The sequence below is a fragment of the Vulpes lagopus genome, chromosome 2 (assembly GCF_018345385.1).
Source record: "Vulpes lagopus strain Blue_001 chromosome 2, ASM1834538v1, whole genome shotgun sequence".
In the NCBI taxonomy this organism is placed as follows: Eukaryota; Metazoa; Chordata; class Mammalia; order Carnivora; family Canidae; genus Vulpes; species Vulpes lagopus.
The window spans coordinates 148197009-148224962 of record NC_054825.1 but is presented as its reverse complement, the minus strand read 5'-3'; the positions used below and the strand labels follow the sequence as shown (position 1 = coordinate 148224962).

Here is a 27954-nt window from a genome sequence, read left to right as displayed (position 1 = left end):
ACAAAGACTCAATGCATTTCAGGTCAATATTTCTTCTGGGTATTGTTTATGAATAAGGTGGTGAAGCCACATGCTGCTGAATATTCCCTTTAAAGCATAGAAATGTCGGTTCCATCTCACTCCAAACCTTCCCCTTACACTTTTTTTCTGAGACACAGTATTGGCCTAAGGAAGGTTCATTTTAACAGGTCTGCCATTTTGAACCAATTTGAGCAGCCTTTGTAGCAGGAAGGAATAACCTATTGTTCCCAATCACCATTAATAAGAAGACCATTGTGACCAAGTTTGCTGATAAATCTACAGACACAGGGGAGGATTCTAATTTGTGACAAGGAAAATTTCTACTTAATGGGAAGAGATATCTCTGACCCTTACTTGTATGGGTTTATGGAGGGAGATAGGCCCTATGGATGTTTATTCACTTGAAACCAGGAGCCTTGGGACTCCTGGGTGGCCCAGCAGTTGAGCATCTACCTTTGGCTTAGGACGTGATCCTGGGTTCAAATCCCACATTATGCTCCCTGCGAGGAGCCTGCTTCTCCCTCTGTCTCTGCGTCTCTCTGGGTGTCTTTTGTGAATACATTCTTTTTTTTTTTTTTAAATTTTATTTATTTATAGAGACACACAGAGAGAGAGGCAGAGACACAGGCAGAGGGAGAAGCGGGCTCCATGCAGGGAGCCCAACGTGGGACTCGATCCCGGGTCTCCAGGATCACGCCCCGGGCTGCAGGCAGCGCTAAACCGCTGTGAATGGGGCTTCCCTGTCTCTCGTGAATAAATAAAATCTTAAAAAAAAAGGAGCCTTTCTAATATAGAATTATGTTCTAGAAACGAAACTCCCAAGGTCCTCATTTGGGATGGGAAGTTGGTGGAGAAAAGAATCAAATTATATTTTCCTCAAATCTCTGGATTTTTACTTCAAGATTTTTTAAACTGACAAGTAATTTCTCTTTCAGGCCCCATGGTTGATATAGAAGACTGTCATATGAACCAGAGAGAGAAATAAACTGAAGAAAGGATCTAGATGGAAGGCATGCCACAGGGATGCAAATGGACATTTTCAGCAAGTGGGGCAAGAGATGAGGCACACGTGGCCAGGTAGCAGTCTGGGAAATACCGACTCCCCTGTGGTGATTATTGGCACAGGAAATTCATGAAGCACAAGGCCCCAAATGAAGGGTCTCGTGTTATAACTGTTCACAGAATATCCATCAGGCACACCGGCCATTCAATTAACATCAGCAAATCGTTATATTTCTAAACTGTTGTACACTTTGGTGATTAGCAGCTTGGGGTTTCTTCTGCTACGTTTCTTGAGAAAACCTCCGGAGAGTCAGCGGTTAACTAAGACCAAGGCAACCCTCGAGGTGTGAGATTCATCTTCTTTTGGAATTAGGGTCACCTTGGGATTCAACCTCTAGTTGAGAACAGGTCACGTGGAAGCAAAATTCTTCTGAGACATAAGAACCGAAAGGAGGGTGTGGAGTAGAGCCTTTGCCTCTTTGCTCAAGAGAGGAACCAAATTTACAGGCAGTGGTGAGGACACTGGCAGAATGATAGCTTTACAGTATTAACTGATTTTCTCTCTCTGGCAGTTGCTGTTGCCTCTGTCTCCTCCCCTTTCTCCCCCATCCAAGCCTCATTTTTAGGCATCATTTATTATATCAGGGAAAAAAGGAGTTTTGCCAAAAAAAATAGAGGTGAAAATGGGCTTTTAATTTTCAAGACCCTAAAGGGACTTGGCATAGTAATTATATAATGAGTTGGAGCAGAGCTTCTAGCCTCTAGTAGAACGTGAAGTTTTGCAGGTAAACAGGCAGGGAGGCAAGGAAAGGTCTAGACTCAGGGGCGGTGATGGGGCAGGAGCTCTCAGCTGTTGGAGAGGAGGTGAGGAGGAGGGAAAGAAAATGGCAGGGTAGAGGAGAAGCAGAGAAGGCCCTTGGGATCTGGTGGCCTCTCTCCTCCTCTGGAAAGAGGCTGTGTGTCCAGCAACCTAGCAGAAAATAGTAGGTGTGTCACTCACTTTCCTATAGAACTCAAAGACTGTCAAACCCCAGAACAGACCTGGCTAAGTGGTGTCCAAGGTACAGGCAGTCTGAAGGCTCTCCAGAGGTTGAAGGCGTCAGCCCAGCAGGCAAGGGTTAAAATGAGTCCCCGGTGCTCAGAAGTGCCACCCGAGTGGTAACAGAGAATCCACAGCCTTCAACTGGCCTCTGAAGTAAGGGCAGTCTTGGGACACTGTGGGCTCTAAGTCCAGACAGTGTCAGAAATGAATTGAATTGCAGGACACCCAGTTGGTATTGGAGAATTGGTTGGGGTGTGTGTGTGGCGGTGGAACCCCACATGTTTAGGGTCAGAAGTATTTTGAGTAAACTCAGTTTAGGCCTCTTGACTTCTTCCCTGTTTTTTCCAAGGCACAATTCAAATTGCATCTGTTCCCAGGCACCTTTCCAGACCTCTCCATCCTTGTGTTCCTTCAGCACTTCACACATTGATTATAGCCCCTTATCAAAGTTAGCTTTGGATCATAGGTTGAGTTAGCGTCAGCTCTGTGTGTGAACCCTTCTGGGGTTCTGTTTTATGTCCTCACAGCACCTACCATGAATGTAGCATCCTAGGCTGGCAGGTATTTTGGTGCCTGGTACATCAGAAAGCTTCAATACATATTTGTCTAACTAAATTTAAATTTCTGAAACACATAATTATAGAAACATGAGACAGATCCTGGAAAGAATGTTTAATTGGCATGGCTTTGATTCTCTCACTGCTTTTCTATTTCACCCCAACGCTTTATTTCAAACATTTTCAAACATGAAACAGTGGAAGAATCACTCACTGAATACCCATGTAACGACCACCTAGCTTGCATGATAGACTCTATTATATTCATGTGTCTATGTGTATTTATGTATTCATGACATATTTATTGGTCTATCCATCTACCCAACCATTAGTCCTATATTATTTTTTCCTCACTGCCTTTCCAACACAATCAGTGTTTGAAAGAGCTTTAGCTTTGAATAGGATCTTGGATTAATTCCTGAATTCAGCCCTTATTTGTTGCATGACCTTGGGGGTGCTGCTTAACCTGAGCCTGTTTCTGTCACGAGGGTGGACAGTGCAGCATACTTCATAGCTTGTGGTGAGGAGTAAATGAGAGAATATAGATAAAGGGCCTGGCACATAATGTGTGTTCAATACATGGTAGCAAGAGAATAAGCATTAAGTACAGTATAAATATTTATTTCAGCCATCAGCACTGATTTACAATGATTTGTACCTCTTGCATTTTTACCTCCAGCCCCTGCTTTAGGCCCAGAAAGAAAAGAAATTCATAGGAGACTACGACTCTTAGACTCTTGCTTGGATGTAAGCAAGAGGTTCCTGGATCTGAGAGGTCAGAGGTGAGCTGGGCTTTGGTGTAGAAACAGCATTCTGAATTCCCTGGCACAATTAAAAGGCCACAGTGCTAAATGTAGAATCAACAGTTATTTACTGACCCTAGACAAGATGGGAGCAGTGGGCTCTTAATACTTATGTTAAATTCAGAAAAATATTTGCTGAAAAGGAGGTGGTTAATAAGAGGGTGTCAGGGCTCTCCCACAGCCACAAAAATGTGTTCCGGTGTCCTTTCGTGCAGTGATTTGGCATATCATATTTTCTGAGGGTAGGCCCTCATTACTACAACCTTCCACTCTGAGGCTACAGACAATCCCCAAATTGGGGAACCAGAATTATGCCCAAATTGTTTTGTTCCTGAAATGGTTCTGCAAAGCTGTGGACAGAGAATGGAGGATGAGACTCCCCCCCAACCCCCCTCCATGGCCTTAGACCAGGCAGCATTTGGGAAGGCTGGAAGGTTGGAAAAAGGAAAATCTCATCCTTTGTCTCCTACCAGTGCTTTTGCCATGCCTATCCCACACCCAATCATGGCAATATCCTTCCTACCACCCCTTGGTTCAATCAGGTTGAATACAGAATGGTATGAATATTATGGTTTGAATAGAATTGAGGTCCATCCATAGGAATTGTTTTTTGCAGCACACTTAGAGCTGCACATTTGTGTTCACGTATGTCAGGACAGTTGTCCCTGCATGAGCTGGAAAATGCCTAATGTCCTCCTCCTCCTAATGGTGTATAACCTACATGACGTATCACACCAATCTGTGAAACTCTTTTTAAAAATACAAGTGCAATTCCCTCAATTCTGTCCTTAATCCTGAGAGTCTGAGTCAGTGGATGTTAGGATAGCCCACTGGAACCTACATTTTTTTTTGTGTGTGTGTGTGTGTGTGTGTTTTTTTTTTATGATAGTCACAGAGAGAGAAAGAGAGAGAGAGGCAGAGACATAGGCAGAGGGAGAAGCAGGCTCCATGCACCGGGAGCCCGATGTGGGATTCGATCCCGGGTCTCCAGGATCGCGCCCTGGGCCAAAGGCAGGCGCCAAACCACTGCACCACCCAGGGATCCCTGGAACCTACATTTTTTAAAAAAGATTTTATTTATTTATTTGAGAGAGAGAGAGAGAGCATGAGCAGGGGGGAGGGGCAGAGGGAGAAGCAGATTCCTTGCTGAGCAGGGAGCCTGACAAGGGACTGGATCCCAGGACCCTGGGATGATGACCTGAGCTGAAGGCAGACACTTAAGCAACTGAGCCACCCAGGCGCCCCTGGAAAAAGATTTTAAAAATCTTAAGAATTTATTTTGCTTCATGGCCAGAGCTAAGAACTATCTCTATACAATCAAGCTGCATAGCTCTTCTTCATAAAAACAGAGATAAAGCATGCCTTCTTTTGAGATGCAAAATCTTGGTTGACCTTCTCATTTTTGCTTTGTCTTCCACCAGCTGAAGGGCATAAAATGGAAGATTAGCTGAACTGAAAAAATTAGGAATACTTCCAAAGTAGAATGGTTGGATATCAAGTGAAATGAGGACAACCCAGGAGAGCTTTTGAGAAGACTCTTAGCTAGTGTAAAGAACTAATAGAGGTTATCACAGGATCAGGTAAAGGGTGTAAGAACCCAGGACAGAAGGACCCAGGTAGATTGAGTTACTGGATTTTACTCTACATCCAGACCTCCATTCTAATATCCCAAGCATCTGTTGACCAGGTGCCATGTGGGAGGTAGCGGCCATTGTCCATGCAGAACAGATTTTGTTATTATTCATGGTGGCAGAAGTGGACAGTGTCCCACAGTTTCAGTCAGCAAACAATTCAAGGACTATTTCAAGAAAGAATAAAATCCTCATTGTTGTCTGAAAATCTACTGTTGTCATTTGCTGGTTAGATCAAAAAAGTAACATCAAGTATTACTTGTTGGAAGAAAATTCTGGAGAAAATAGTGAATTTTTTTTTTTTTAAGAAATACTACATTCTTGATGGATGCTCTTGATGACACAGACACAAATATCATGTGGAAAATGGGAACAACATGCCAGTTCTGAGTTGAAAGGGACAAGTCAGATATGAAGGAGTTTGGGATATAGTTGAGTTGGTGGCTTTTTTTTCCTCTTTCTTAATGGCAGATAATAGTGATGCATCTCATGACCGTTAGTGTCTTACATCAGTATAATACGGTATTTGTGTTGGTCTGTACAAAGGACAATCCTGGAAAGAGTTCTCCTTTCAATAGTTTCCTGCAAAGCGTATATAAAACCTAAAACTACAGAGGGGGTGCAGGGGTCACAGGTCAATGTGTGTCTAACTTCCATAAAGTAAGTTCTCTTTGAAAAAAGAAAGAACCACCACCATATATTTACATAATAATAATGTTTTTGAAGAAAACCAGCTTGGTTTCACTAAGAAGGAAGTATTGCTATTTCAGTGGAATATTTTTTTACATTTTATTTATTTACTTATTTGACAGAGAGAATGAGAGCGAGCATGTGTGTGCACACAAGCAGGGGAAGTGGCAGAGGGAGAGGGAGCCTGGAGTGGGGCTCTCTCCCAGGACCTTGGGACCATGACCTCAGCTGAAGGCAGATGCTTAACCAACTAAGCCACCAGGTCCCCCTTAGTGGATTTTTTGAGGAACTAGGTAGGCATGTGAACCAGGAACTGATGGATATAGCCAGGCATGCTTTCAAAAAAATCTTTCCTATTGGAGGTCACTTGGCTACCCGAGAGTAGAACCCCTCAGGACCTATAGCCCCCAGGTCCCTCTCTCATCTACATGCTGCCCTTATAATTTCTGATAGTAGCTCTCCTATAAACCTTACACTGCTCTTTTTCAGACTCACCATCTCTTTCTTCAAAGATAGATCTATTTTTTAATCTGTTTTTGAGGCCTGCCCATCCTCAAGCCTCTGCTCTGGAACACCCTCCAATCTGTCTAAATCTCTTCAACTAAGCAAAATAGACCCCAGTTTGTCTAGGAGTCTTTGTTCATGCCTATTTTCCAGGCTTAATCTACACCTGAAAATCCTTTCATTCTAAAAAGCGTCCTAAGTAAAATATGGCGCACGGTCAACCTTCTTACAGCTGAGCTGAATGCACTGCATGGGGGTGGGTGACCTAGGGAAATTTAGAACAAGGCTCTCCGATCCTAAGTGTAGATACTTCACAAATGCAGTCAAATGGGTACATTAGTGACTTGGGAGCACACGTCACACCATTGTCTTGTGTTAAGCTTGTGGCTGATCTCAACCAAGCCTTTTGCACAAAGCCACATCTTCCCTCTGTCTGGTGGTTCTGGGATATTTGTTTCAATTTCATGATGTTAGAATTTGGCCCATTGTCAAGAACTTTGTCATCCAAAATGCTGCCTTATCCCTTCCAATTTCCTGTTGTCAGAAGATAGAATCTTGCTTTTCTGTGTCCTTATCCATGTTCTGATTAAAGGTACTACATAGGATAATACGGTGGCACATCACCTCTTTTCAGCTTGACCTCTACTCACATCCCTGGAGTCATCTCACATCCTAAACTCTCCCTCCTCTTGCTTGATAAGATCTCTGGAGAGCTCAGCAAATGCCTATTGAAACTTCACATGTCTAATGTAGAGTGTCTTTTCTTAATCTATGAATCTACAGCTGGGACAAAAAAAGAAGAAGAAAGGAAAGAAAACACAGTTAAGTCTAATGTGACTTCTCAGTGACTGCACTTCTTTTTGGCCCTCACAGGGGCTTGCAAATGGAATGACTGACATAGAATAGGTCAGTGTTCAATGAATATTTGTTAATCCAATCATGATTCTTTTATTGAAAGACCAGCAGAAGAGCTTGCTCATGGCTCTTGCTGTGAAAGAAAAAGAAAAAGAAAGAAAGCCTATTTCTTTACACCTGTCAAGGACATCTGTTTAGGGAAGTCCCACACCCAGCTTAGGTCCATGCTGGAGTATGAATCGACTATTTGCTAATCATGTAAATATTATTGTTGAAGCAAAAACATGATTGAAGCTGGAAGTGTGAACCGAATGCAAGACGTGCCAAGCTCTTTAATGTAAGCAATTAATTAGGCATCATCTTTACGTCTGGTGATAGGTCCCAGGGTGTTAATCAAATCAAATATCACCAGCTGCTGAGAGAATAGGCTCATTCAGGAGGCATTCTTTGCACCCAAGGGGAGAGAGAGGTGGTACTGAAATGATTTCCTGAGACTCCAGTAGCTGAGGACCCCTCTAGAGGAATTCTGGGAAACTGCTTTGTAGGCAAATGTGTAACATCAGAAAACACTGTCCTGTCTTGAATCAGCGGAAGTGGTAGAAAGGGCTAGACAGCGCTGGGTTCAACTCCTGGTTCTGCTTCCTTCTAGCCTTGGAAGAACCACATGATCTGTCTGAGCCTTAGTTTCTTCAACTTCAAAATGGAGGGGACAACACCTACCTTGTGTAGGGCTTTTATAAGGGTAAGAGACTTATGTAGATGGCACTTGGGGCAATGCCCAGCCTGCAAGAAGGATCTCCTGAAGTGATCAGGGTGGGTAGTGATGGTGGTTGTTACCAGTTGAATGGGTTCTGATCCCCACTCTGCTGCCTACATGTCTTCTTTGACCTTGGACATACCCTTGACTTTCAGAGCTTGCTCTTCTGTCTCTGAAAAGGCAGGAGTGGGCTAGATGGTGTTCCAGGGCTAAATGCCCATCATTCTATGACAGGATAGAATTGGGACAGTTCAGTGGTAGGTGGAATGAGACATGGGAAAACCCCCCTGATATGTGGGAGGGTTGCTTCATCAAAAGGGTGGTGCTTTGTGGGACACTCATTCTCCTTCTTCCAACCCTGCCCCCCCCCACCCCCCGAGTAGGCTGGAGGCCATGTACAATGAGCCCTCCTCTCTAGTCCTCACCACACCTGCCTGGCTGGAGATCACTCAGCACCCTGACAAAGGTACCTGGAAGGAAAAAGTAAATTTGGGAAGGGAGGGGGAAAAGCCTGTATTGAACTAATAGGAGATTTAAAATATCACTTCTTTCTCTTCGTTTTTCTTACTGCCAGTTAGTACATGGTTGATGAAGAGGGCTCAAACATACAGTAAGTTAAAACTACCACCATTAGCATGCTATGTATGTCCTTCTAGTCATTTACATATAAAACAAAAATGAGTGAACATTACCACCTTATCTTAGAGTATACTTTTCTGGGTATTTTCCCCCTTCTTCGTCATTGCTGTTTTAACTTTTACTGATTTCTGTTGATAGCAGTACCTTGATTATTTAGCAGAGGCCTCCAAAATAGGATGCTTGCCTCTAGGGCATATAACAAAGCAATCAGGGAACAGGAAGAAAATTTTAGAATTTCTGTTGATATTTTTACTTCTCCTCTTTAAAATTGTGTGTATGTTTATTTCATAATATGTAAAAATATGTATGAAGGTAGACTGTCCAGAGCTGGATGGGGGTGCAAGGATACTATTAGAGATTTAAAACTCTAACTTTCTGCCCTTTCTACCAAATGTATAGGCCTTCATTCTCAGGCTGACAGCCTCATGTTTGCTGATTGGCTACCTATGTGCTTTTTATCTACAAGAATCACAGGAAAGAATGAAGAGTAAAGGACTTCCCTCTTTGCTTTTTATTCAAGAAAGGATATTTTCCTTGTTATTGGTCAAAATAAGGAAAGTTGGCAAATTGAAAACTTTCAGCTTCTCGGCCTCTGTGGTAAAGGAAGTCAAGGACATATGAATTGGGAATTGTTGGGTGTGTAGATCATCCATAGGTCTTCTACATCCTCACTCCAGGAAAACACACACATGTGCACACACACGTGCACACACAGCTTACATAAGCAACTTCAGGAGGTGGAAGGAGACCTGCTCTATTGGGCCAATGAGAATGAATGGATGCTCTGCTCATCCAAATGCCAGGGAGCATGAGAGAAGCAACAGGAAAAGGACATAGAAAAGAAGACAAGGTGAACATCTATGAATAGGAGTGACAGATAAGGACAGCAGAGTGGCTCTGAGGTTATAAACAGCAGGATATTACAGTAATAGTGAAAAATAAGTACAATGGCAAGGAGAAGTAAAAAGGAAAAAGCAATACCACAATGGGAAACAGGTAAAGAGTCCTTTGGGTATCTGAAGATTAAGTGAGTGCACCCCCCTCCAAGGACCAGAAGTCAGCTCTCCAGTGTGGGTGGAGGTGGTGATGGTGCTGGTGGAGGAGGGGACCATTGAGGAAAAGTTGGGCCAAGTTCTATTAACCTCTGTAGAAATACAGGGCATGCATTAAGCTTCAAAAGAGTTCTGAAGAAGGTTTGGTTACTTAGAGATTTGAAGTCTGATAGGGAATAGTCCAGCAGGATAAGCTTAGTTCTGTGGAATGCTGCCACATGGTGTTACATTAAGTATTATAAATAATTTCTAATAGGGTTTATGATGGCACCTTGTAGCTAGTTCCCTACACATTCGTAGGAACTGATCACAACGTTTGCATTAGACATGTTGCAGGTAACAAACAAGTAGCACAATAATTAGCAGTGTCCCTGAAGCCATCTACAGGGCCTATGACAAACTCTTCCTAGTTGGAAAAATCCTAGACCCTCCAGTGTTTTTGGACATTGTAAATTGCAGAAGCAAAAAGTTTTTAAGAACAACAAGGTGTTTGAGCCACATATATTTTTCTCTAGGAAACTTGGTGGTATCAGGGAAGGACATTACTTTGGAAAATAAGTTAAAAAAAAAGGAAGGGCACCTGTGTGACTCAGCAGTTGAGCATCTGTCTTCAGCTCAGGTCATGATCCCTGGGTCCCAGGATTGAGTCCCGCATCAGGTTCCCTATAGGGAGCCTGCTTCTCCTTACACCTGTGTCTCTGCCTCTCTCTCTCTCTCTCTGTGTCCCTCATGAATAAATAAAATCTTGAAAAAAAAAAAAAGGAAAAGGAAATCATGAAGTTGAAGAAGAATTCACTGATTTTTTTTCAGAGGAAGAAATACCTGATTTCTGAAAACAGCCTATATACTGAAAAATTTCCTGGAAATGGCATCACTGGTTAATTTGTATAAAGCATTCCAACTGTCAAACAGCAAGTTTTGATGCCTCAAAGTGCCCAAAGAGAAAAGTAATCTAAATGCATTTAATATTTTTACCTGTATCTGACTTGAAGTCCCACCTAGAGTAAACTTTTCTGTGCATACCACCTACTTGATGTCTCTCTCTTATAAGGACACAAGCCTTCATGGATTAGGATCCCACACATATGACCTCATTTAAAGCCACATCTTAAATATAGTCACATTGTGGGTTAGATTTTCAATATTTGACATTTTTTTGGAGGGGGAGACGCCAGTTAGTCCATTACAATTTGTTTGTACTTATCAAACTGTTTCATAGCATCTTATAACCCCAGCAATCCATATGCTCATCATGTGACCCTAATTCTGCAAGAAAGGATAGTAATGCTGCTTATACGTTTAAGAAGACAAAGAAATGTATGCTCACTTTAGAAAAAGTACCATCTTCTGCAAATCAGCAAGACAAATACCTCAATGGAAAATGGGCTAAGATACAAGATCAAAATTCACAGAAAGGATAAATAGAAAAATCTAACAAGAACATGAAGAGATGCTCAAACTCATTAAAGAATGCAAGTTAAATTAACAATGAGGTATCTCTTTACATATACTAGACTGGCAAAATCAGGATACTGCCAAGTGTTGGCAGGGACATGGGAGCATGGGAGCCCTCAGGCACTGCTGATGGGAGTTTAAACTGGTGTAGAAATCTTGCAGGGGGCTCTGGTCATGATAGCAGATTAAGCCTGTGTATACTTCCTGACTCTGCAAATCCACTCTTGGGTATATATCAAGAAGGTATTCACAGAGTTCATGAGGATCCTAAATGTGTAAGGTGACAAGGCATTTTGTCTTGCCTAGGACAATTACAGTATATATCTGCTGTCCTTGTGGAATTACTGATAGCACACTTTTACTCTTAAAACTGTTCATCCTGGATATAAGGATTGTCCTCACAGAATATTTGTGTGTGTGGGGGGGGGGGTGGTGCAGGGAGGGTATTGGAGGTAGTCTGGGGAGTGGAGAGGCCAAATGTGTTGGGTTCATGCTCTTCAGCAGAGAGAAGTAACAGAGTAGATGTACCCTTAGCAAAATATATGGATCTTAAAAACATGGGCTGAATGAAAAAGAAACAGATTGAGGTTTATAACTATAGTTACATACCATTAAGATTCATGCATATAAAACTATATGTTGTATAAGAACACAGGGTAGCAGAACAGATTGCATTAAACACGTTGATATGGTTGCCTTGGGATAGATGAGGAATAGCAGTGAAATCAAAGGGAAGAAAGAAAGAAACTGAGAAGGGTCTTCTTAGACCAATGTTGAGCTATTGAGGAGTATCATTAACTCAGGCCACAATATCTGAAATCAAAAAGAAAGAGTCCTTATCAGGATAGATAAAATCAAAGAATTTTTTTAAGCATTCAAAAAAAATTAAACTATGCTTTCTTGAGAAATTGGTATTTGTTTGCTTCTTTAGTCTCGTAGGCTCTAAAATGCATTTAGTTCTGCTTAATAAGTATCTTAAATAGGTGCCCCTGTGTGGCTCAGTTAGTTAAGCATCTGACTCTTGATCTCAGCTCAAGTCTTAATCCCAGGGTTGTGAGTTCAAGCCCGGCATTGGGCTCCATGCTGGGTGTGGAGCCTGCTTAGAAAAAAAAAAAAAAAAAAAAGGCAGAATGTATAGAACTACGAAAGATAAGGCAAAGTCAGGTATGAGGTTAAGGTCTAAAATTCATACCAAAAGGTCTTACATATTTTCTACAGATGGGTCTCACTTTTGGTGCTAAACTGCCCAAATAAGGAGATGCCCTCATATACGTGATCTACAGTATCTGTAATAACAGCCACCACAAAACCATCCCAAGTACTAAGAAGCAGCCTGACTGTTTCCCATTCTGAGAACAGAGAGAAATTTCTCCCTTGGGCTCTCATAAGGAGGGCATTGTGTAATGAAATAGTAACCTAGAAAACTCATCTTTACAGAGAGACTCATTCCAAAGCCATGTTGAATACTTAGATGCTAATTTACTCTAATGGGGTTTGGGCTCCTTGGATTTCTGCAAAATAGGTTTCAGTTCCAGGATACTTCAGGAAATGTTCCTGAGAATGCAGTAAGTAAACCTGTGCAGGCCCACAAAGATTTGGCCTCTTCCACTTGGTTACAAACCATCCATAAATTTGTGGTCATTACAGAATCTGCTAATGAAAGAAAAACAAACAAACAAAAAATTCTATTTCCAGATTCCATGAGCACCATTTCCTTTCTGCTCCAAGGAGGGGGCAGGAGACAAGAGAGAATATTCTCTACTCTCTCTTCCTGAAGCACCTCTAGCAGCAATTAAATTTTTATTGACTAAAACCCAAACATATTAGTTACTGTAGTAGCTACAGGAAGTAAATCTATTATGTGGAAACAGGTGCCACCATAAGACTGAAGGCAGCAAAAAGCAATGCATAATGGACAGTTTAGTGGCAGGCATCTGCAGAAAGAATCCACTCTGAGAGATGACTTCCAAATGGACATTTAGGATGTGTGGGAGAAGGCTGGCGGGGGGGGGGGGGGGGTAGGAGAGGGGAAGAGGCAATCTGGTGTTTGATACATTCTGGGTTTGGAGCAAGTATAGTTTATCAGATTCTTTGGAAGCCTGGTTGAAATAACCCCTGAGCACTATCCAGTTATATTTGATTCTATTTTTATCAAATGGCCTCTGCTTATTAATTCAATATTTAAGAGCCTAAGAAAGGGAGGTATGGAAGGTTGGTGCCGAAATAGCTCTAATTATTACCTTTCCTGTATCCTGTATGTGACTTGGCAACTCATCTTGTCAATAGCTAGAGACTGTTTCTTAACCCCTTGAACGTGGGCTGGCTTGTCACTTGTTGTGGCCACAGACTGTGGGGGAAGTCATGATGTGCTACTTCTAAGCCTAAGCTCTCATGAGGCCATAAATACTTCTCTCTCTCTCTCTCTCTCTTTCTCTGTCTGAACATTGTATAGCCACCATGGAAACACACCTAGGCCAACTTGCTCAAGCATGAGAAACAAGAAACGTTTACTCTTACATCTTTGGCAGGTTGCTGGACTATACTAGCCATGTGTTAGATCAGTCAGCCCATGTGGCCCAAAAACCAGGTGAGCACAAGTGCCTGAGTGAGCCCAGGAGAGAGCAGCTGAGCCTGTCCCAGATTAGCAGAGCTGCCCTGCTACCCTAGATGTGTGAGCAAAAACACATGCTAATTGTCTGAAGCCTCTGAATTTGGGTGTGGCTGTTACACAGCAATAGCTAACCAATACAGGATGATTCCCTGCAATAGTATTATAATTAATAGCAAATTTCCCCCAACTATTATAAATAAAAGGGTACAAATGAAAAATATTACAAATGAAAAACAATAACCACACCTTGGCATTCTGGTTTGTGTTGTGTTTGGGATCTTATAACCTAGTGAGCATGGAAGCCCCTGAGAATCTGAGTAGCTCTGAATAAGTAGACAAAATTTAGTTTCTAGGCTAGCAAAATGGAGGATCAGACCCTAGACAACTGGTTTTTAAAACTCTCCCACCTGGGATTCCCAGCATGACTGTGACAAGATAGCCTTATATCTCTCTTATGAATAAAGTCCCTGAAATTTAAGTCCCTAGTTTCCCCATCTCCTTCTACTTTACACGACGGAAGGTTGTTTACTCTTCCAATATCTTTAATTACTCCTACATTGCATTGCACCTGCTACTGTGAATTCTCTAGCAGTTCCTTTCTTGGGGCAGCATTTTCCACTCTGCTGGGTTATGTCTCATCACCCATCCTCAGGGAAAGAAAGCAGGGAAGCACACAGAAATACCTGTCACAAGTGAAGCTGGAGAAGACCAGCTTTTAATTGGGTTCTACAGTGGTTTCTGTGGCCACTTCTGACCCCTGACATTTTCTTTTCTTTGAGTTTTGTCGTCAGTTTTATTGTGAGCAGCTTGGTTGGGCTTCATGTTTGCGGCAGGAAGGAGAGGCACAGCGAGACCTGCCCCCCTCTCCGGTGAATCACCAGCATCTGTTACGGTGGCCGAGTCTCATTATTGCTGCTGCTGCTGCTGCTGCTGCTGGGCTGGCAGATCTTTTGAGAGCACGCATGGAGGGCTCCGGGATTCACTAATGACTCCTGGGGATGTGCCAGGGGAGGGTTACCGGTCTTGGGAAGGCCATTGTGAACATGGGCCTGTCCGTGTCCTGCAAGAAATGAAAGAATCCTTTCCTTTCAGCACTGCAATAGGAGGCAGTACCAGAATTCTTAGGATATCCCTACAGGAAAATAAGTACAAATTAGGATCCAGTTTATAAGATACCTAGGCACTTTGGGGATCTTTTTTAGAAGTCAAACATTTTCTCACGCTCTTTCTCCTTTTGAGATGTTAAAGAATTAGAGCAGTAAGGTATAATGATGTTTGAGATGGCGCTGGAGTGCTTAGAGGCATACTTGGATTCCTGGCTCGGCCATGTGAACTGTCTGCTTTGTAGCCCATTATTTAGCTTTTCTGACACTTCACTTCTTTTCTATGAAGTGAGAATGGTATTAACTTTGTCATGACGACTAAGTTATTTAAATGTGTATGATTCCTAGGAAGTTTGGGACATAGATGTAGTGGATAAATGCAGTTCTTTTATTTTTCTCTCTTCTCACCTTTCCTGACTTTTAGTTTTTTGTTTGCTTGTTTTCTTGCTTGTGTACGTATTTTTTTTTACTTTGTAGAATAAAGGATGTGTGTTTTAGAAAACAAGACTTTATACCAAAATCTTGAAACCTGTACTTTTAACTAATAATCTCACTTATGTAAATGTGTGCTCAAACAATGGCCCAATTTTTAGAAGTACAAAGGTATAATCATAAAGAGATCCTATTGTTGCTTCAAAAATATGTCCTTCCTGGTCATTTTCCTGTTTACCTTATTTTTTAAAAAGGCACTTTCCTCACCTTTTTTTTTTTTTAAGTCATTTGTGCTATTTGTTACTTACTCTCATTATTGTTTCCATGCAGTCAGTAAATTCCTATCCCTTCCCTAAACCGTTAAAAAATAGATCATAATTAATTCCCCATGGGCTCAACATGAATCACTTCCTTCTAAAAAAGACTGTCAAATAGGATTATTTTTTTTAGTCTAGGCAGCCAGTTTCCAGGAGTAGCAAAAATGTGGATTATAACCCATTTTACATGTTTATGCATCTATTGGGAGATATAATAATAAACTATCCCAGTCCTTGATAATATTTGGAATTAAATGGTTTAAGGGTACACTAAGAAAACACTCCAGAAAGCATTCAAAATGAAGTAAAGGGAATTCATCTTGACTACTCATTTGCTGCTTGCTCATCCCTATGCTGGGGTTTTCCAAGGAATTGCTTTTATAAAAACAAACAAACAACAAAAACCCCTGCCAGTAAGCATTTTAACCCCCCATTTCCTGAAAAGAAAACTGAAGCTCCAGGATTTCAAATGGCTTGCCTACAGACCAAGAATTTGAACAAAGTTTGCTTGACTTTAAAAATCCATGTTCTTCCTTCTATTCCCAGCTGCCTCCAAGGCAGTGATTCTAACATTGGCTATACATTGGACTAATTTGGAAAACTTAAAAAGAAGAAAAAAATCAGAAAACTCACACTATCCAATTTCAAGACTTATGATAAGGCTTCAGGAATCAAGACTGTGTTCATTGGTGAAACAATAGACACATAGATCAGTGGAACAGAATAGAGAACCCAGAGATAGACCCAGACAAATATAGGCAACTGATCTTTGACAAAGGAGCAAGGGCAATGCAACAGAGAAAGCTTTTCAATAAATGGTGCTGGAACAATTGGAAGTCTGTACATAAAACAAAATTTAAAAAGTGAACCTAGTCCCAGACCTTACACTTTTATAAAAATGAGCTCAAAATGCATGATAAACCTAAATGTAATATACAAAACTTTAAAACTGTTAGACTAAAACACAGAAGAAAAGCTACGTCACCTTGAGTTTGATGATGAGTTTGTAAATATATGATGCAAAGCATGATTTATTAAAGAAAAACTGAGAAATCAGACTTCATTAAAATAAAAACTTCTGTTGTCTGAAAAACACTATAAAGAGAACCAAAGGACAAGCTACCAACTGGGAAAATATTTCCAAACACATATCCAATAAAGGTCTTATATCCAAAATCTACAAACAACTCTTAAAACTTAACAAGAAAACAATCAAATTTTTAAAAGGGCTAGAGATCTGAACAGCTGCTTGACCAAAGAAAATATACAGATGGAAAACTGACAAGTAAAAAGATACTCAACATTATTTGTCATTAGAGAATTACAAATTAAAACAATAATGAGACAACATGACACATCTATTACAATGGCTAAAATTTAAAAACTGGCACCAGTAGCAGATAAGGATCTAGAGCAACAAAGTAATCTCATTCATTGCTGGTAGGAATGCAAAATAGTACAGACACTGGAGGATAGTTTGGCACTTTCTTACAAAGATAGGTGTAGTCTTACTAGATCATTCAGTGATTGAACTACTACATATTCACTGATTTGAAAATTTAAGTTACTGTTTTGAAAATTTATATTCATACAAAAAATCTGCATAGGAATGTTTATAGCAACTATATTTATGATTTCCCAAACTAGAATCAACCAAGAGGTCAATGGATAGACAAACCTTGGTAAACATCTATACAATGGAAGATTCTCAATGAACTATCAAGCCACAAAAAGACATGAATGAATCTTAAATGTAAGTTGCTAAGTAAAAGAAGCCAATATGAAAAGGCTATGCATTATATGATTCAAATTATATGAGATTCTGGAAAAGGCAAAAGTATAGACCAGAGTGACTTCCTTCAGAAGAGTACAGTAAGAAAAAAGGGACAAAAAACTAACTTTGTTCGGGGGAAACCCGACACACACTGTCTCAAATGATTAGGGTCAATATCATTAGTGACAACTCATGTTGACCTGTGTACCCTTTATCTAATGTGATGAGAATGACTTCATCTTATAGTCTTCTTCCCAAAAGCATGTAACCCCAGTCTGATCATGAGAAAAACATCAGACAAATCCCAGTTGAGGGACACTACAAAATATCTAGCCAGTACTCCTTAAAACTATTAAGGTCATCAAAAAACAAGGAAAGTCTGTGAAACTCTTGCAGCCCAGAAGAGCCTCAGAAGACATGACAACTACATGTAATCCAGATGGGATCCTGGAATACAGAAAGAAAACTAGGGAAAAACTGAGGAAATGTGAAAAAATTATGGATCTTAGTTAATGTAACTATATTAGTTCATTAAGGGCATCTGGGTGGTTCTTGATTTCAGCTCAGGTCATGATCTCCGGGTCATAGGATGAAGGTCAGAGTCAGGTTCTGCACTCAGTGGGGAGTCTACTTGAGTTTCTCCCTCTCCCTTTGCAATGTGTGCATGTTCTCTATCTCAAATAAATAAGTAAATCTAAAAAAAATAATTAGCTCATTGATGGTAACAAATGTACCATACTAATATAAAATGTTAATGATAGGGGGAAATGGGTATGTCTGTCTATGAGGTATATGGAAAATGTACGTAGTCTCTTTGTAATTTTTTCCATAAACCTAAAGCTCTTCCAGAATCAAACATTTACTTTAAAAAAAATCTGTAATGCCTACTACTACACTGAGATTCTGATTTCCTCTGGTTTGTGGCCCAAGTCTTGAGACTTTAGAGCTGCCCAGGTGATTCCAGTATGTCTCCAGCAAAGTACTCTAAAGGAAGGGATGGGTTTCCCCTTCTCTTTCTTGTCTAATGGTAATAAATGCTTTGGCCTTGTCCTTGGTTAAATAGCAATGTGACTTAATCATTGTGGTGGTTTGAATACAGCGGTTCTTTAAATGTACAGCCAGCGCTATGGAACTTGGAAAGTGATATTTTTCATTAAATGAAAAATCTCCTCCAAAAAGTGTTAAGTACCATAAACAGTTGAGGAAAATAGTGAAGGGCAGACTATACCAAACACATCGTCTGTTGAAATCTGTGCACAGCAGGAATGCCTTTAACTTCCTTCTGCTCTGCTGTGCCATGTGTCCATGGAGGTAAATCATCTCCAAAGTTTTAGGTGTGATGGGTTTGGCTTTAATTAGGTGGTAGAAAAAAAAAGAAAATTAGGTGGTAGGCTCATTCTTCAGGGTTTGGTTGTGAGATAAAAGCATCACGTGCTGGGGAGTGCATCTTAAAGGCTCAGGACTGTGAACTGAAGCCAGCTGTCTGTTTTTCTCTTACAGGAAACCTGGCAGCAGGGGTTCCTAAGAGTCTCATCTGGTGCCAGAGATGATCAGCTCCCCCAGTCAGGGAGGAAGGAATCCTCTTGATCCCAGCACCCAGACAAACCGCTGTGAAGAGACCAAGCCTGAGACGCATCCTGTCCTCACACACAGACAATCCTGGTGCTTTTGGAAATGGCGAGACTATATTTTCTAGACTTGCACTGTTTGCTGAAAACCCCGAGAGGCCAGGAAATAATTGCTTCATGTACATGAAGGTATGAGAAAGATTTATTTTCCCCATCATTTTTCTGCCTCAGAAATAGTAGTAGAAATTTCTGCTTTTTTTAAAACCTGTAAAAATATTAACCACCAGAAAATATGTATTGATTCTTACACTATGCTAGGCACTGAGGGGGACATTTATAAAGTTAACAATTAATAGTGGCCTTTTATTCTTTCATCTAAGTAATGCCTGTGTGCACATCGAGTAACAGACATCGACTGGGTACTAGAGATTTAAAAAAACAAGAAACAAAGATTGGTTTCCTTTCTCAAGTAGACTATAGTTCAAAAACTTATTCCTAGAATGGTAGTTCCAACCAGAGATGACTTGGTCCCCAGGGGATATTTGACCCTATCTGGAGAAACATTTGGTTAGCGCTTCTGAGATGGGTGGGAGATGCTTCTGGCATTTAATGAGGGAGACCAGGGATGCACCTTCCAAAGCACAGGACTGTCTCCAACAACACAGAATTATGGGCCCCAGAATGTCACTAGTGTCAAGGTTGAGAAACCCTGCAAACCCCAATGGGCCCTTCCTTAAATCAAGAGCACACATTCTCCAGGTGTGAATTAACAAAGCAAACTTTGAAGCTACCTCCTGCCCCCCCTTTACCAAATGGGGTTGCAACAGGGGAGGGTCCCTGGCTATAGAGAGAGGAAAGGTTACCACCTTGCCATTCAAGCAGGATATGTTTAGAGGACAGTCAGCAATTCTCTTTTCAGCTCCCAGCCTCGTAAGTTTGACAGTTCAGGACAGGGGCCACATCCAGTTAAATCAGGCTGCTCCACAGATGACCTGAGCCTTCTCCTTTTTATTAAGAGCAGCCGCAGTCAGCCCTGGACATGCAGAAGTCTTTCCAAATACAGCTGAATCTTTCAACACCACAGATTTGATCTGCATGGGTTCCCTTATATGGGGGTGTTTTTTGGCAAATGCAGTACTGTGAATGTATTTTTCTCTGCCTTACAATTTTCTTAAGAACCTGTTCTTTTCTTTAGCTTTATTGTAAGAATATGATATATAAGATACATAACATTTAAAATATGTGTCAATTGACTCTATGTTATCAGTAAGGCCTCTGTTTACTAGTAAAGTTTTAGGAAAGTCAAAAGTTGTTTAAGGATTTTTGACTGCGTGGAGGGTCCATGCTCCCAACTTCTGAGTTGTCAAGGGCCAACTGTGATACTACTAAAAGTCTTGTGACACTCTTAAAACTTAAACGTAGCATTTGCTCATCAGTTGAAACTACCATAAAACTTTTGTCTTGCCTTATTGTGTGTAAGTATTAACCACCAGTTTAAATTTTACAAGTGGCCTTGCAACCATGCTGCTCAATATAACCACGAGCCACATGTGGCTGTTTAAACTTAAATTGCTTGAGATTAGATACGATTTAAAATTCATTCCTCCACCACACCAGTCACCTTGAAAATGCTCACCAGCCACCTGTGTCTCCTGGCTACTGGACTGGACAATATGGACAAAGAACATTGCTATCATCACAGAAAGTTCTATTGGACCACACTGCCTTACAAGCCATTTCTAGGGATCCTTGCCAGCCAGCACAGTTCTTGGTAAAACAGGCTTGTGTTCTAGCAGCTGAGGCACCAGGGCAAATGCTTTACATTATTTCTTCATCATCATCTGTTAGAAAGACAGATGTGTTTTGCTGGGGTGGTGGTGGAGGGGACCACCTTTTGTCAGACCTGCAATTTTGTGAAGGGTTTATGTGATGGATGTTGGGTAATGTATCCAATCATTGAAACTTATTTTCCAGAAGGTGTAACAATGTAAAATTTAAGTAGATAACCTCTATAAGGCATTTCTGATCTAAGTCAAGTGTGTATTGTTAAATATTAATTCCATTAAGGTGTATCAGCAGGGAATTAAGATATGTGACCCAAATATATTTCTTTCTAGTAATTTAGTGTAATAGAGAACTAGCACTCAGTGAATCTTAACCAGGAAGAAGTCGGGATGAAGGGAGGAGGGAGGATCAGAAAGCCCTGGGAGCTCCTACAAAATACATAGGTTTCCCCCCACGTAGGGTTTGTCAGGATGGTGGGGTGGGTGGGTGGCTGGCTGGGTAGGGAAGATCTTGCACATGTATATTTTGAAAGTGTTTCCCTTGTCATGCCACTGTACCCAATCCAGGTGAGTACTGTTTAGAGACATTAAAGGAAAATAATCAATGTGCCTCTTTTCTGTTGTATGATGGGCAGAAGTAGCTTTAAAAAGACACCTGGGATCCACCTTTATCTATTATTCTTTGGTGGGCCCAATTCTGTCTCACCATCACCTCTTTCAAAAGACTCACTGGTTGTTCCCGGCTACCCCTCCCCAAGGTCATTTAGAATTATCAACTGGGTTTAGAACAGCTGCCGTAGGCCATTCTTTCCAGTATCAGTATCTGTTTCCAGTAAACTTGTGCAAGCTGTATATCACCATCTCTGCTTGGGTGCATTTTCTTATCATTGCCTGAAGTGTTGATATTGTGTGCTGCTCATCAAAGAGGTGTCATATGCCCCAGGGGAGGGGGGGTGGCCAGAGAGGACACTGGGTTTAAGAAATTGAGGAGTAACTTTTGCTCAGGTTGAAGGGTATATACTTCCATAGGAAGGTGGGCCATGGGTGTGTGAGCAGGGCTGAAAATATTCTCTAAAAGGACCTCATCAAGCCCTTGCACACCTGTTTAGGTTGAGAGTTCAGAGTTTGGTCCTAGAGTTTGGCTCATTTTTGTTAAGAGTAGAAGGCTGTTACTAACTAGAGAGAAGCCTAACAGTCCATCAGATTGAGGGCTAGCTCTGCTGATAGAAAACTTAAACACCCTTATCCCAACCCTTATTTAAACTGGAATTTCACACCATGTTTTCAAGATATATTCAATCCAAATGGACCTATGTGTGTTTTTCACTTTTGTTTTCTCTGTTAATGCATTTAAAATACCTCTACTCCATTCCACATTTTCTTTATCCTTGGTTTCAGAGTTTCCTTTGGCAGAAACCCAGTTTTCCCTACGTTATGTAAAATGCTGATCACTTGGGATTTTAAAAGCATAAGGTGGGACTCATATCATTGGGAAACTATCCAGAATATAAAGTCCTTTCAGTGGCATGTTGCACAACATATGACATAAGCAAAAATATTCTAGCATTCCCAGCAAATGTCCAACCCTAGCTTCCTACGTCTCTTTGGGACAGCAGAATCTGTTGATTGCAAAGGTAAAAAATAAGGTATGAAACCAAGGAGACTGTAAATCAGTAGGTTTGGTTCCATCTTTGAAAAGTCTTTTTGAATGTTTCTCCATTGGGTCTCCCAGGGCTTGGAATGTCAAGAGTGTGAAATGCCCTAAGATTCTGGAGACCTGTCTTGTCATGGTTTGTTTTTTCTAGAATACCCAACTAAAAGGGGGAGGAGAATCTTAAAACCATGTATAATTTTGGCTAAAAAATTTCGGTAATCCCAAGGAAGGAAGGAAAGGAAAGAAGAAAGGAAAGATGGATGGACTCTAGAGTGGCTTGAGGAGACTGCATCATTAATAGCCAATATAACTGTCTGTTATGCACCAGACAGTATGATAGGACGTGGCTATATGGCATGATAAAAAAAAATATATTTGGTCTTTGTCCCCATTCCTGGCACAGAGCTCCTAAAATCCTTGGAACTTTCAGTGTTAGGAGTATCTTTTGTATACTAATGAGGTGCCTGAATACAGGTCCTTAGATAGCTTCAGAAACCCACCATGTGAGAGGGCTATGAATATCAGCTTCCAACCGCTAGGGAGAAGAAAGGCTGGAGATTTAATTCAATCACCAATGGCCAGTGATTTACTAAATGATTTAGTAATGAAGCTTCCATAAAATCTCTGAAGCAGTGGGGCTCACGGAGCTTTCAGGTTGGTTAAGATGTTGATTTGCTGAGTGGATGACATTCAGAGGGCACAGAAGTTCTGGATACTCCCTCCCCCCCACCCCACCCCCCCACTCCGCGCCCCATACGTCACCTTATGAACCTTTTTCTTTCATTTGGCTGTTGCTGAGTTACATTCTTTGGAGAAAAGCTGTAATAGAAAGTTGAGTGCTTTCCTGAGCTGTTCTAGCAAATTATTCAACCTGAGTGGGAGTCATGGGAACCTGCAAATCTGTAATCAGTTGGGCAAATGTGCAGGTTTCCTAGGGACCCAATTTGTGGCTACTATCTAAAGTGAGAGCATCTTGTGGGACCCAGCCTTTACTTTGTGGGGTCTTTGCTGACTTTGAGTAGCATCAGCACTGGATTGAAGTATTGGATACCTGGTTAGAGCACTGGGAAATTGATTGGTATTGGAATGATGTAGCTGGGGGATAAAATGGTGAACAAGAGCAAATATTTTTCTGCTCTTAGAAAATTTATGAATACTTTAATGTGTCTGTGGGGTCATATTGCACAGGGCCACACATCATCCACCTCCAGGTCCACTCATTCTGGTCTTTGGAGACTGACCCTTACAGATCACATCCCTGGGTCCCATGCCCTTTGTCTCAGGTTGGATCTGACTAATGGGGAGCCCTGGTGGGAAACTGGAGGGAGGGAGAGTGAGTGAGGTCAGTCAGGGTACTTCCTTTCCTCACTTTGTCCTTGGGAAGATGCCTTGGGCTGTGTCCCTAGACCACCAAATATCACTGCTCCTCTCAAGACCATCTTCTCTACATGGCTTTCCCTCCTTCAAGATTCTGTTAAGCACTGTTTCCCCTTGTCTCCTTGTGCCTAGGGGGTGGGTACAGTGCATCAGCTCTTGATCCTGGCCTATTGCCCCCACAATTCCTGGTGTTTGTTTTTATACCTTGGGTACCCCTTTATAAAAAAATTCCATAGTAAATAAACCTTATTTGAATGATTGTGATTTGGGTGAGCCATCTCATTGCGACCTTAACTAACATAAGCACCAGATTTGTTTGTCAGGTTTGTTGAATTTTGTGTTAATACACTGGATGCTACAGCAGCCATTTAGCTGCCGCTTAAGAAGGTCACCTCGGTTAAAAATGATAAAATCACTTCATAGAAGGCTCATCTTGGTATAGCCCTTGGCAGGAGAGTAGATATTCAGTAAGGGAAAGAGAAAGGGAATTAGGACATCAGTTCTATTTAATAGTATTTGGAATTGTGATTTCTGTTGCCAAAATGCTCTTCTTACCCATTATGGTTCTGGCATGAAAACTAAATTCCAGGCTTTGAAGATACAGTAATAGCCCATGATTTATACCAACATGATACATTCTGATGAGAGGCTGATAAATGTTGCAGAGAAGCATTGTTATTAACTGTTTTATTGGTAAAGTAAAACAGGATAGTAGCACTCAGAAGCTCCATAATGGTGCCGAGAACACGTTCCCTTCCATGACAAGCATTATGTTTGCTACTGATCTTTTCATGTGAGCCCACCCCAGCACCTCCCCTAGACTGTCTCACAAGCCAGTTTTTCCAAATGATGAATGTCTTCAAAAAGATACATATTTATAAGTTTGCCTTTCATAGGAATTACTTCAAGCCTCCTTTCTTCCTTATTTTGCTTTCCAAAGCCATTAGGGAAATGTAAATTGGGATGGCCAGACCAGATTATCAGAGATGCTTTCAGCCTGTATATAATAATCCATTGATGTATAGATAAGAAGGAAAGCTTTTCTCCCAAGATGGTATATGATTACATCTCAGGAGAATTGGTGAGCAGTACCTTCATCCTTGATCATTAACCTTTAGAGATAAAAGCAATTTCAAAGGCCATTTGCCCCCTACTGCTCTAGATGAGGAAACTGAGACCCAGAGATATTATATAGGAGAGTTACCTGAGAATGCATTGTATTAGTGTTTTGGAGCCACCATAACAGAGGACCACAAGCTGAGTGGCATAAACAACAGAAATTTGTTGTCTCCAAGTTCTGGAAACTTGAAGTCTAAAATCAAGGTATTGGCAGGATTGGTTCCTTTGGAGAGCTGGGAGGGACAAATCTGCTCCTAGTGTCTCTCCTTGGCTTGTCAGTGGCTGTCTTCTCCCCATGTTTATTCACATCATCTTCCCACTAGGTATGTCTGTCCAAATTTTCCCTTTTTCCAAGTACACCAGTCATATTGGATAAGGGCCACCCTAATGACCTCATTTTAACTTGATTACCTCCATAAAGACCCTATTTCCAAAATAAAGTCATTTTTTTTTTAAGATTTTATTTATTTGAGAGACAGAGATAGCAACAGAGCACAAGCCAGGGAGGAGAGGAGAAGCAGGCTCCCCGCTGAGCAGGGAGCCCAATGTGGGGCTCCATCCTAGGACCCTGGGATCGTGACCTGAGCCTAAGGCAGGTGCTTAACACACTGAGCTGCCCAGGCACCACATGAAATCACATTCTAAGGTACCAGTTCCTAGGACTTCAACATGTGAATTTAGGGGGAATAAAATTCAGCCCATAAATAGAGCTACCCAAACACTGACTAGAACCTCAGTCTTGAGATGCCCTTGTTTATTTTTTCCCTTGCACCATGTGCCTTTTAATAATTGTATTCTCCTTGCTGCAGAGAAGACGTGTTCTTCTTTCATGGATGTGGGATATAGAGGTATGGTCAGAATCTCCAATTTTCTCAGACATTTTAAATGATTCAATTTAGGAGAATATCAGGTCAAAGTAAGTTCAGAGGAGTAAGGATGCTTATTAACATAACCTGAAAATAATCATCTTGGAGGTTAGTAATGAATTTTTTATCATTTTGTGGCTGCTAATGCTGAACCCTGGGAGCAAGAGATGAAGTTCTCCTAGACTTGTCCCATAAACTGCAGCTGATATCATCACACTGTGATGATAAATGTGTTTGTCTAGTTATTTTCCTCTTTGATGTGGATCTCTCTGTCCCTGGAGCAAAGGCTTCCAGGGAAGCACACCTTCCTTCTAGATGTCCTGCGATGAGGCTTTGGCAGAACCATTGCCAATTGTGCATTTAATTCTCCTAAAATCATTTCATCAGCATAGAGATGCTTAAGGCATCTAAAGGTTATGGGGCAGCCACATTGGTGCCAGATAGCTAAGGGAAATGTTTGCACATTTGTAGAAAGATATTTTTGTTATGTTGTGCCAAGTGGTTTTTTTAGAGAAGATGGATGTAAGCAAGACAATAAAAAAAAAAAGCCTTAAAAGTTTTTATTTTATGTACCATGTCACCAAGGTCAGGGTGGCTTGCTCACCCTTGCATGAATGAAAATTGCTTTCATTAAAGGGTGGAACACAAGAAAAATAACAGGGTGTTGAACTCTTTGGTAATGACCACATTCTCCCTGTTTTAATGTGGTGCACCATGCTCATTTTGAAGGAGGGAAACCTGGGGATCAGAGAAAAACATCAAAACATCATCAGCTCAAGTGCACCCCTTCCTAGACCAAGGTGCCTCTCACCCAGGGCAGCAACTGGGATGTGGAACTCTACACACAGTGGATGAAGGGGCCATCCTAAGTATCTAGTATATTCACTGGGGGTACTCTTAGGTCTGGAGAACCCCTACCTAACCAGGTCACAGAATATGCCTCTTGGCAGTTAAAAGAGGTAGGTAGGGGATTCCTGGGTGGCGCAGCGGTTTAGCTCCTGCCTTTGGCTCAGGGAGCGATCCTGGAGACCCGGGATCGAATCCCACATCAGGCTCCCGGTGCATGGTGCCTGCTTCTCCCTCTGCCTATGTCTCTGCCTCTCTCTCTCTCTCTCTGACTATTGTAAAATAAATAAATAAATACATACATACATACATACATACATACATACATAGAGGTAGGTAATTTCTAGCATCTGCCCCTTGGATGCCTCTGTTTCTCAGTGTCTCCCAAAGCCTCATCAGCTATTCAATATAGGCGAAGGAAAAAGCTTTCGGTGGTGAAACAAATTCGGAAGATGCCACATATTCCATCCCTCCTTAGCTACTCATCATGCATATTGGAATTATTGAAGCCTGTGCCTTGTCCTGCATTGAAGAAGCCATTTAACTTTCTTTCATCGGGTGCTTGCAAAGTCATCTGATCATGGAACCATTTGTTGATGTAAAACCTGTAAGTTGAATGAAACACATTTTGAGAAATGCTATATAAAACTTGCATTAGTTGAGGGATAGAGAAGAACAATATATATGCTGAAAAAGAATTTCAATCAAGTTCATAGATTGTTGAGCAAGAGCTCTGCAGAGATATCCCTATAGACACTTGTGTGACAGTCCTTATAATCGCCCACAAAAGATTCTTTGTGGCTATTGGCAGGGATGGAATAGTATGCCGGGCTGGCCAGGCTTTTCACTCATTAGGTTCTTTCTTAATTGTGAGAGTATAGATGAGTGTGTGTGTATGTGTGTGGCCTGGAAGACAATCAGATGGCTTAAAAAAGGAAAAAGTATTGGGCTAACAGTCAGAAGGCAGGAAGTATTTTTGGCCTTTATCATGGATTTGTGATGTGACATCTCTGCTCTGTTCCTCCACTGGTCAGGGTGGGTGTCACTATGTAGCCCTGCATCCGTCTATTGTCACATAGGCCTGAAGGACCCAGCAGTCCTCCCTGGACACTTGGGACCTCAACAAATGCTATCTGAAGGTGAAGAGGGGGGAGGAAGAGGTTGTCAGGCTGATGACATAATGTCTAAGTGTTTGGGTCACCTCAGGAGGAGCAGAGTGTTGGGTACAAAGAGCCATGTCACTGCTGAGGGAGTTGTGAATGACTGTGAATGACTGGTATACAGCCTACAGCATGCTGATAGGCCGTGCAGGATGCTGGTGGTGAGATTTTTCCTGTAACAAAGACCCTTTGGTTTGATAACAGAAACTCTCTTGAACTACCTTAAGAAAAAAAGATACTTGGGGTAGATATTTGAGCACATGATGGCATTTAAACAAATTGAACAGCCCAATCTTAATAAACTTCAGAAGCATGGACAGCTTCAGGTATCTGCC

General features: G+C 41.4%; 1 long non-coding RNA gene across 3 annotated transcripts in view; it reads left to right on the top strand.

Moving 5' to 3' along the window:
• Positions 1-959: 959 nt before the first annotated feature.
• The window catches only part of LOC121484525, a 63574-nt gene continuing 36579 nt past the window's right edge, over positions 960-27954 (top strand). For all 3 annotated transcript variants that reach the window (XR_005986060.1, XR_005986059.1, XR_005986058.1), the window contains exons 1-3: positions 960-1098; positions 3302-3404; positions 18746-19002. This is a non-coding gene — a long non-coding RNA (uncharacterized LOC121484525). The remainder of the gene's footprint in view (positions 1099-3301; positions 3405-18745; positions 19003-27954) is intronic.